The sequence below is a fragment of the Mesoplodon mirus genome (assembly GCF_964341445.2).
Source record: "Mesoplodon mirus genome assembly, chromosome: 5".
Taxonomy (NCBI): domain Eukaryota; kingdom Metazoa; phylum Chordata; class Mammalia; order Artiodactyla; family Ziphiidae; genus Mesoplodon; species Mesoplodon mirus.
In genome coordinates, this window is record NC_138980.1 from 26278587 (window position 1) to 26290244 (window position 11658).

Below are 11658 nucleotides of genomic sequence, written 5' to 3' on the forward strand. Positions count from 1 at the left end.
GGAAGAACATATGGGAATAAAGGTGGCAGGAGAGTGGAGGAAGATAAGGCCAGAACAGAAGGCAAGGGCCAGGTCATAAGTGATGTTCTGTTATAATATAAATAGTTCTTTAGGTAATATGTAAGCAATAATATAATATAAGTATTACGTTTTAGAAAGGTTATTTGGCAGTATTATACAAGATGAACCAAAGCGGTCCAAGACTGGATGCAGAAAAACACTTAGATGAAAATGATTGCAGTAATCCAGGTAGGTGATAATGAGGCCTTGAGCTAAGGTAGTAAGCAGCGGTGGAGAGTGATAAACTGGACAAGAAAATTATGAAGGTGATTAATTAGATGCAAACACTTTTTTATAGAATGTCTCCTTGGTCCTAAAAAAAATATTGGAATAGTTCATTGAGATGACAAGATAATGATTGCAGGGGAAATAACAGGTTTGATGGCAAGTAGGGAGGGGAAGCTGTGTTGATGAGTTCTGTTTTGGAGATGGGGAGTCTGAGCTTCCTGGGCCTATACAGGTCTAGACCTCAGTAGAGTAGCCTGAGCTGGAAATATAAATTTTGGAATTATCGTATAATTATCATATAGCTGTCTTTGGAATAATGGAATTAAATGAGAATCTTATGAAAGCATGCAGAATATATTGGTTTCTTAGGAGAGAAAATCTAAGGCACATTAATAGTTTTAAAGAATAGGCTGAGAAAGAGAATCTTACCGTGGATATTGAGAAGGTTTAAAAAGATAAAAGGAGAACTAAGGCAGCAGTATCACTACGCCAAAGAAAGAAGCTCAGAGATGTCAAATAGCTCAGAGATGCAAATGGCTCAGACACCAAATACAGTGGATATTGAAAGGAGTCTACTGGATTTGGCAATTAGATCATTGGTGCCTGGGGAGAGTTCTTTCAGGGAAGTGATGAATAGGGAAACCTTATTTGAATAATTAAAAACTTAATAGGGCTTCCCTGGTGGCGCAGTGGTTAAGAATCTGCCTGCCAATGCAGGGGACACAGGTTCGAGCCCTGGTCCAGGAAGATCCCATATGCCGTGGAGCAACTAAGCTCGTGAGCCACAACTACTGAGCCTGCGCGTCTGGAGCCTGTGCTCCGCAACGGGAGAGGCCGCGACAGTGAGAGGCCCGTGCACCGTGATGAAGAGTGGCTCCCGCTCGCCGCAACTGGAGAAAGCCCATGCACAGAAATGAAGACCCAACACAGCCAAAAAAATAAAAATAAATAAATAAATAAATAAAAACTTAATAGAAGGTAAAGAATCTGTCATAGAGTACAATCCTTTTCTCTAGGTCAGAGCTGGATTTCTTCCTAAGCAAAGAAAGCAGAGGGTGTGTTTCTTTGATTAAATAATACCTTGGATCAGTACAATAACCTATAAATTGATACCTGTAGATAACTAAGATTAGGGACCAATCAGAGGTCAACAAAAGGACACCATAAGCCTGATGTAGGAGGTTCATAGGAAGGACTAAATCATGAAGGAGGAGGGGATGGCTGTCAGGGAGATGGAGAGGAACCCCCAGTAAGCAATGACTACTTCTCAAGCCATTCCAAACACATCCAGCTAAAAATATGTGATCAAAGCTTCTGAGAACCCTGTCTCAGAAGCCTAGTTTTGCAACCAAAACTTAGCAATTAGTATTTGAAAACCACATTAATTGTCTAAAAACCACCCACAGGCACTTTGACATTTATTATACATCAGAGAATACACAACCTTGATCTGAACCGAAATGAAGGGGAAACATAAGACATTTGCAATAATTTCAATCAAGTTTCTCCAAACATCAGACTACTGAGTGATATTGCCAAACCCAATATCCAGTGCATTTAAAAACATCACTGTTTCTCATCTTATATACACGTTAATGTTTCCCTGTGAAGAAACCAGTGTTCTTAAGTGTTTAACATGGCTTTACTTCACTCTTCTTTGCATTTTATAATATTTAAACTAAATTTTATAGTTTTTTAAGAATTATGTTTTATGAAATATAAGGGATAAGGAAAGTAACTTTAGAAACTGCCTTGACATTGAGCGTAGCTCTGAGAAATGGGTAATGGCAAATCCTTCAAGGGAAATAGGTTAAAGACCCAGTGAGCAAAGGAGAGTGAAAAAAACATATCCTTATTGAGGAATATAATATCCTCATTGAGGATATAATTATTATATCTTTACTGAGGGGAAAAACAGAATACAGAGAAAATCGCCTAACTAGCTTTAATGGGCTGGTCAACAATTCATCACCTCTGTTCCCCACAGCAATGTCCCTTAAACTGGGTTACTCAGATTATTAGTAGTCTTTCAAGTGGTAATAGATGTTCTTTAAAAAAGGGATGCTACCTAATATAACCCCTGCATATTAGTATGCTAGGCCTGCAGTAACAAAATACCACAAACAAGGTAGCTTAAACAACAAAAAATTAGTCTCATAGTTCTGGATGCTTGAAGTCTAAGCAGGGTTGGCAAGTGTTGGCAAGTGTTGGCTCCTTTTGAGGCCTCTCTCCTTGTCTTGTGGGTGGCTGCCTTCTCCTTTTGTGTTCACATTATCTTCCCTCCTTCTTTTGTATTCACATTATCTTCCCTCCTTATGTGTCTGAGACAAATTTCCTCCTCGTATTAGAACACCAGTCATATTGAATCAGGGTCCACCCTAATGACCTCCTTGTAACTTAATTACCCCTATAAAGACCCTGTCTCCAGAATATGGTCACAGTTTGAGGCACTGGATATTAGGACTTCAACATATGAATTTTTTGAGTCGACAAAATTTATTCCATAACACCATGTACTAAGTATCCATTGCTGCATAACAATGTTTTGACAAACTTTGAGGCTTAAAACAATACACATTGATTATCTCACAGTTTCTGAGGATCAGGAATCTGGGCATAGTTCAGCTGGGTCTCCTACAAAACTGCAATCAAGGTATCACTCAGGACCGTGATATCATCTCAAGGCTCTCCCAGGGAAGGATCTGCTTCCAAGTGGTTGTCAGAATTCAGGCCTTGTGGCTTGTTGTATGGAGGGCCTCAGTTTCTTGCTGGCTGTCTCCAGGGGCCATTTTCAAAACTTGCCACATGAGTCTTCCTAACATGGTCAACTGGCTTTATCAAAACCAACAGGAGACAATGTCCCCTAGTAAGACTTACGCTACAGTCTTACGTAGAGTAACCATACAAGTCACATCCCATCACATTTGTTATGTTTTATTGGTTAGAAGCAAGTGGCATGTCCTGCCTACACTCAAGAAGAGGGAAATACACAAGGATTTGAATACCAGGAGGAGGGAGGTGGGGATCCTGGGGGCCACCTTAGATTCTTTCTACCACAATTCTCCCTTAGAGAGTTACAATGGTGTAGACACATTAAAGACTCTGAGACCATCATATGGGAATACCCTATTAGGCCATTAGGGTAAAATATACTCCTTATCTCAGCATATAAGACCTTCAATAATTTGCTTCGAACCTACTTCTTTAGGATGATGTCATTATATATCCTTTATATACCACATAACTCAGTACATCATATAACTCACTCTTCCCTAGATTTTTTCCATTTGAACTTTACTAATTTTCCTTTCCGAATTTTTCATGTTCTTCAAGGCTTATTGTAAAATTCACTAGCCCAATGAACATTTCCTTGAATATTTCCAGCTGGATTCATATGTTCATTTATTTCTTCATTCAACAAATATTTGAGAATAAAAGATGCTAGGTGTGGAACTTATAACAGTGAAGTAATTTACGTTCTAAAAGAAGAGATTGACATAAAGAATCAAACAATTATATAACTGCAGTTAGAGATATATGATATGCAGGAAAAAAAATAAATGGAGTGCTCTAATAGAGAAAAATAATAGGAACCTAACTTGTGAGGGTGCATGGTCAGAAAAGACCCAGAGGAAGTGACTCTGAGTCTTCAGCTGAAGATGAAGGAAAAGCAAGATGATCATTCCAGTCAGAGTAGAGCCTGTGCAGAGGTCCTGACTTGGACAGAGCTTGCAATTCAGGGAAATGAAGTAAGGCAGATACAGCTGGAATGTAATGAAGGTGCAGTAAAGGTGAAAAGGTTGGCAGGGCCCAGATGGTTACAGGCCTTGAAGGCCACTTACCAGTTTTGTTTTAATGCTAAGTAAGTGCAGTGAGCAACCAGTGAAAGTCTTTAGGCAGGAAAATGACACTATCAGATTTATGGTTTCAAAATACCACTCATGTTGTTCTATGCAAATGGACTGTTCTCTGCGAATGGACTGAATATGGATAAAGAAGCAGAGATTAATTAACATAAAGCTTTTAGTGTATATCTAGAAATTAGTTGATAGCAGCATGGACAAGACTGGAAGTCAGTAAATTATGGCCTGTGGATACAAACCTACCCATGACCTGCTTTGTATGACCCATAAGCTAGTAAGGTCTTTATATTTTTTAAGGTTGTGAAAAATAAAGAATATGTGACAGAGGCTGTATGTAGCCCACAAAGCTTAAAGTATTTACTATGTGGACTTTTACAAAACAGCTTGCTGACCCCTGATCTAGACAAATGATAACCGTGGAAATGTAGAGAAGTGAAGGATTTAAGATTTATTATCTGGATGGACAAAATTTGGTGATGGATTAGATGTGGGCGTGAAGAAGGAAATTTAAAGTAAAATGTTTAAGTTCTGACGAGCAACTGAGCCAATGGAAATAACATTATATAAAACATAAAAGACTAAAGGGGAGTGATTTGAGGGGAGGGAAAATGAAGAGCTCTGTTTTGGGTACTGTGGTACACAACAGGTCCTGTCTCTGTGTGCAGGGACACAGACACATGTCTCTTGTGACATTTGGGAAAGTTTTCTGCTTTATAAATTCTGCCTTCCCAAGGTAGAAACCAAGCAGTATTCTTCCCAGCTTTCTTTGCAACATGGTGTTATGTCCATGCATCACATAGGCTCACATGAGAGGCTGATTGACTTTTGAGGTTCCATTCTGCTAGCGGAACTTACTAGCTTCCAGCTATCAGGGTGTGGTCAGTGATGGCAACATCATCTTCCTGGGTTAGGACATTCAGCGCTGTTGGCCAGCTGTGGAAAACAGGTTTGTGGCAGTCATGCAAACAGTAGCTTCCAGAATGTAATAACAGCAATGACTGCAGTAGTTTTCTCAGTAGGCCAGCTCTGTTTTGTGGTTCTCATTATTTTCCCTAGAAATTTAGTCTTAAACCTGGTATTCCAGCCCTCCCAACCATTCTGCGAGCTTCTCAATATCCTTTTTGAAATTCCTTTTTGATTTTTCAGCCAGAATCGGTTTCTGTTGCTTGCAACTAAGAACATGACTGATAAAGACATTTAATTTGATACGCCTGTGGGATATTCAAGTGAAGACATTAAATAGAGGGTTAGCTATACAAGTCTGAAGCTCAGAGGAGAAGTCTTGGCTGGAAAAAGAAATCTGGGAACTGTTGGACTATAAATGTTATTTAAAACTATGGGAATGTATAAGATTGTTTAGGAATAGTGTGTAAAATAGACTGAAAACAAAACAAATTCAACATAATAGAAATTGGGTTGAGAGGGAAGCTTAATTTTTCATCTTTCTGAGAGCCCATAGTATTTTATACCTACAGTACTTAATAGATTCTCTCATATTATAGCTATTTGTTTACCTGTATGAAAATAATTTACCTGATTTGAGTTCCTTGAAGGAAATGGCTGTGTAGTTTTCTTCATTGTTTCTTCCAGTAGAAGATACAATGCTTTCTGTGGAATAGGCATTCGTATATTTTTCCCACTTGAAATTAAATTTTCAATCTTTGCTTCCCTTCTCAGGGTTTTTAAATATATATTTAAGAGCAAACTAATTTTGAAACAATTGCTTTCTATGTCCTGGGTTATCTTTGGTCTGTTGCAAGAAACTTTATTATTTTTTAATCATTGTTTTGTTCCCTTTAGGCATTTTCTTGACCATAGGGAGGGCAATTATTTGATTGTTTTTTTTTTTTTTTTTTTTTTTCTTCTCACAATGCTCTATAAAGGGCTTAACTGGGAAACCTTCAACTCTTAATTTTTTGTCATATGCATATAGAATCTTCTCTGTTCTAGAAAGATGCCAGAAATGATTTTTTAAGGTATAAAATATTTTAAACTGATGCTTATTTAATCACTTTTACCCCCATTTTTACCTCCATTTTAAACAGTCATATAAACTAAGCTTAATGTCATTCATGTTTATTTTAAATTCTTATTGAAAACTGTATATCACAGTTTTTTTGCAGGATAGTAGGTTGATATACTTAGGTATAATATTGGAAAAATTGGATTCTTTTGTTTAGTTCACTTAGTATTTACGATACTTTATACCTATGTCAGAAAGCTGTCTTAAGTATTAATTTACTTAAAATCAATTACATAACTACTAAGAGCCAGGTACTATGCATTTTTAGGAATACAGAGATAAATAAAAGAAGGCTCACAAAGAACTCAGTCAATATAAATAGCACAAAGAGAAGGTATTTTTAATTTCTGTGACTTATCCTGATTTCACCTCTAATAGTCTTATTTATGAAATATATTTTATAAAGGCTTAATTGTGTATCCTTTGTTTGATATGAATTTATACATTGAAAAAAGTTTCTTTCATGAAACTCCATCACGTTGTTCTATAAGAGAGTGATTTTCAGCTGAGCTTCTGAAAGACACTGTAAAATATGCAGTTCACTTTTGACACCCAAATTTCTTTGCCATTGCTAGGTCCTGACCCCACTCACAGTTTTCTGAACACTTGGCACTTTGTGGCCCTTCTTCAATCAAACTGGGGAGTCCAGTTAAGCCTTGTCTGCTAAATCCTTTTGTCTGCTATGCTTACATGTTGTCGAATGACTTTTATATTCATTGTCTCACATGCTACTGGTAAAACCTGTAAAAGTTAGGCCAGGCAGGCACTGTTATCTCAATTAACAGTCTCAAGGTAACATGGCTAGTAAGTTGCTTTGCTGAGAATAGAATTATGATCTTCAGCTTCAATTTTTCATTCCTTGTCCTTTTCCCTCTATAATCAAGAAACTAAATAAAGCCAAGAAGATAAATGTGCCAAGGGATTGATAACTATTGATGATTTCAGTTGTGATATACAAACCAGAGATTGTAGGCTAGAAAATTTCTCTGAAGTTTTAGAATTTCTGGACATGAAGTTTGGATCATTTGTTAATATATATTTACTGTAACTATCTTTTCATATAGTACACATATACCTAATTATTATTAGGATCAAAAGCATTATTGGGAAATAAAAGCACACATTGAAATTTTGAGAAGCACTGGAGACCAATCCAGAAAACATATTTGTGAAGGGGTACCCTCTACTATTGGAGGGATACAACTGTGCAAACAGTATTCTTCTTGTGTATTTAATTATAGAAGTATATAGGGTAAAGCACAGACCTGACAAGTGATTTGTCTGCTTAAAATCCTTAGATGGCTCCTATTGTCTTTTTAGGTACACTTAAAGATATTACAAATTGTCAGTTGAATCAATACTTGTGGCTGACTACAGTGAGTTGAGAATATGTGCAGTGGGGAAGAGGTTGGCCTGCTCTCAGTGTGACATGTCACATCCTCTATTGAGAATCACTGGCCGTCCAGATAGTATTCAGACTCCTCCCCAGAGCCGTCCTGACTGATGTTGGCTGGCCCATACTGTCGCTTCAGCCTCGTGTTCTGCCTTTCCCCTTCAAGGTCTTTATGCTCTAGCCATAACTGACTGCACTTTCCTGAATTTATGGCTCAAATGAACCTCAGCCACCTCTATTACACCAAGACTCAACTGCTACCACCTGTGTGAGGTCCTGCCTGACTTCTCTCTCCCAGAATCCTGAAAATTTATATCTCCTTCTCCTGTACCCCTAAAGTCTTGCACAATGTTTAAAACAAAGTAGATATGCCTGTATATATTCTATGAATAAATGAACAAATGTATTTGACTAAAGTCAGAATGCTAGTTAATGTCGGCTGGAAAAAAAAAAAAAAAACTAGAGAGTTCTTTATTTTGTCCCTGCTTATGCCTCTCATTGCTAGAGTAAGAGATTCTGGCTGATGGCAGACAATATTAAAAGTAAATTCTTATTTAAACTTTTGCATTTCATACTAAATAGCCAAGGTCATGAAATAGCCTGGTGATAGGGGTTGGGGGAATGTACTTGTTAACACTCTTCTTTCTGGGGGAATAAACGTTTTCTAACCTCTATACACTATTTAGAAGATAATGATTCATTGCTTGGAAGTTTCCCTTGCTTACATATTAACTCCCAACATTCCACCCCAAAGAATCAGATGGACCACATTTTGACTGTCTATTCAGTAGCTGCTCACGTGAACCATTTACCATGTCTAAGTCACAATCTTGTCTTCTAGGTTCAAAACACAATTAACTTCTTGCTCTTTGGGGAGAGCAGATAAATAAATAAATAAACCTGTTCCCTATGTAATTATGCTACCCGAAGAGTCAGACTCCTCTACCCTTTACACATAAGTCAACTGGAATAATTATTAGTAATAATGCTTTCATAATATTTTAATGTCTTTCCCTCAGGAGATCAAATTGCTTTACACACATTATCTCATTAATCCCTACTCCAATTTTGTGAAATAGAAAGAAGCGGGCTCTTTTTTATGCTTCTATTAAAGTGTTATTCCTGCTCTCAGATGTTCATAGTATACTGACCCATATCAGTATGGAATTTTATTAAGTAACACAAGGTTAAGTCTTTACAAAAGAGGCCTTAGTCAACAGGGAGCGCATTGCATCTCTGTTTTAGCCAAGGTCTTCTCCATATGAATGAACTGTCAGAATAATTCATTGTTCTTTCGGGTTAACGAATGGCATTCTCCTATTTACTGATGAGTGGTGAACACACAAAGTTTGCTCAGCCATAGCAATGAAAACTAGATCCTATGGTCAGCAGAGTTAATTTTTTTTTCTAATTGCTTTACTGTACTACCCTGACACTCTGTCACTTTGATGCTAAGAATGTAAATGAAAGGGAACAAAATCTAAGCTGTTTGAATCTTCTAAATCAATAGCAAACATTATTTGAATGTTACACCAAACAGCTGTAATACTAGTGTAACTTTTCAGCCCTGGGGCTATTAAGCTTAAAGAATGACAGTTCTAAGCCAAAACAGTATTTTGAAAGGCATTTCACTGTTAGTTTGTTTCAAAAAATAATTCTTACTCTGATGAAATTTAATACAAATTGATGAAAGAATTAAACTCTCATCTGTAATGGAGAAACCAAGGACAGACATACTGTTGGGATATTTTTGTTTTATTCTGGACCCCCAAAAAAATTTATATTTAGCTAGAGGCAAGTTAAAAAAAAACAAAACATGATTTCAGAACATTTTAGGGATAATAAGGTAACGTTGCTTGAATATGGTTTCAGCCAAAGGTTAGGTAAAATATAATATGGACAAGCCTCTCAACATGGAGTCTGTTTCTCAGCATTGTAACTCTATAGGAAAGCTTCCCAAAGTCTCTCATTCTGCTCCAAGCAATCTTTGACTCCGTGGGTAATTAATTCTTTTCACTGAAATATGCTGTTCAAGCCCTGCCATATATTTTTGCCTACATCTAGAACTCCTGGAGTGTAACAGAGAATAAGGCGATGTCTCAATGGTGAGAACCACTCTTCAAAGATAAATATCTCCTCTGTCTTACGTTTTGTTTAAATTGGAAAAGAACAGTCTAGCAAAGCCTGTACAGTGTCAGTGTTTAAGATCAAGTTGTTATGCTATTTACAAAAAAAAAAAAAAAAGAAAAGAAAAGTGGGGGAAGGAAAACCATGCACAGCAGAAACTATGAACCTTATGTGACTGCCTCCTATTTTACCAACTGATTTAAAATCTTCATAAAAGCATGTATTTTTAGAACTTGAAAGCTTGAAACAAATTGTAAGTAGATTGTATTGAACTCATGGAATATGAAGTCTTTAATGGAAATATCATCTGACTCTAAAACCCTACATTAAAAGTATGTGAAGTTTAACACATGGTAGACTTTTAAAAAATCTAAGGTTTCATAGGAAAAGAATATGGAAATACAAATTATGACCTGTTAAAATTTTATTAGTGGACCATTTTCATTTATAGTCTCCTGATATTTTTCAGATCCCTCTATACATTTTTCCTATAATTAATTATATTTTATAACTGTCTTAAAAGTTCATTCGGATATTCATTTTTTCCTTTGCTTTTAAAATTCCATCTTTCTAACTAATGGTTTTTATGCTAACTTTCTGTAGTTTTATTTTAATAAATGGAAATTGTTTCCAGATTAGGTATAGCCAACTCTTCATCAGGAGTTTGTTGTAAATTATAGTGGTTAAGGGCATCATAAGCTTGGAGTACACAGGTAAGCTACAAACCACTCTATGCCTCAGTTTTCTCATTTGTACAATGGGGATATTAACCGTGCTTATGTCATAGAGCTGTTGTAGGAATTAAATGAGTTCATCTTAGGCAGGTGCTCTGTGCTTGACACATTTTAAGACCCATATGTGTTCGCTTTTATTTGTATCATTATCATCACCATTTTTCAAGCTTTCTCTTTTGTAATTGGCCTCTATTTAGTTTAGACTTTATTTTTGAAACAATCTACCTAGCTCTTTAAATGAATATTTATAGTAGAGTGAGCACGAGACTGGGAGTCAGGAAAAATATGTTTTCTGCACTAGTCCTGAATATGTCACTTAATTGTTATGTTTGCTTGGGAAGTTTGTTTTGTCACTTCAGGTTTTTAATTTTCATACTTAAAAGAAAATTAGGGTGCTAACCTATATTAATAATCTCAAGTCATCTACAAATCAACCTGTAAGTTAAAAATCAAATAAAGGGCCAACATAGTCAGTGGCCAAGTCTTTATTTTATCAAGGAAGCACATTATAAAAAGAACCACAGTACACTATCCCTAGGATTTCATTAAAAAGAAATTTTTCACACCACGAAAAAGCAAGAAAGATATAATCTTAAGGAGGAGTCTTTTTTATTAAATAAATTTAACTTTATGAAAAACTCATGTGATGGAGTAATAGAATGGAAATATTTTAGTGTCAGTTTCAACTGAGGACAATCGATGTCATGTTACAAGTTGAGTTATGAGATCACCATGAAGGATTTGTAGAAGAAATTATGGAGACCAGTTTTATGAACGTAAACATTCTCAGCCACTTTGAAAGTATAAAAATATTAAAAGTGGAGATAAGAAAGGGATTTTTGGAAAATGCTATGCTGTTAAGTCCCATCCCACTTCCTTGTGGGAGGTTTTTGAGAGTGTGTGGTGTCTGACCCCTATTTCAAATATGGGGAAAAATACTCAATTGAGCCATTCAGAGTTTGAAATGTGTACCCTGGAGCTTGGGAGACAATGTACTGCCAACTATGAATGGCTGAACCATCAAAAAAACAGGACAAGGGCGAGATGCCTTACTTGGGCCATACGCATCCCTCAAAAAGTAAAGTGTAAGGCTTTCCCATGGACCAGATACAGGCTATATACACCAGCACACATATGAAAAAGAACCAACATAGAGCCATCCTAAGTCCTATCCAGGAGACTGCCTATGATTCCAACATCATGGAGTAAGTAAAGTAAGAAGCTAAGGAA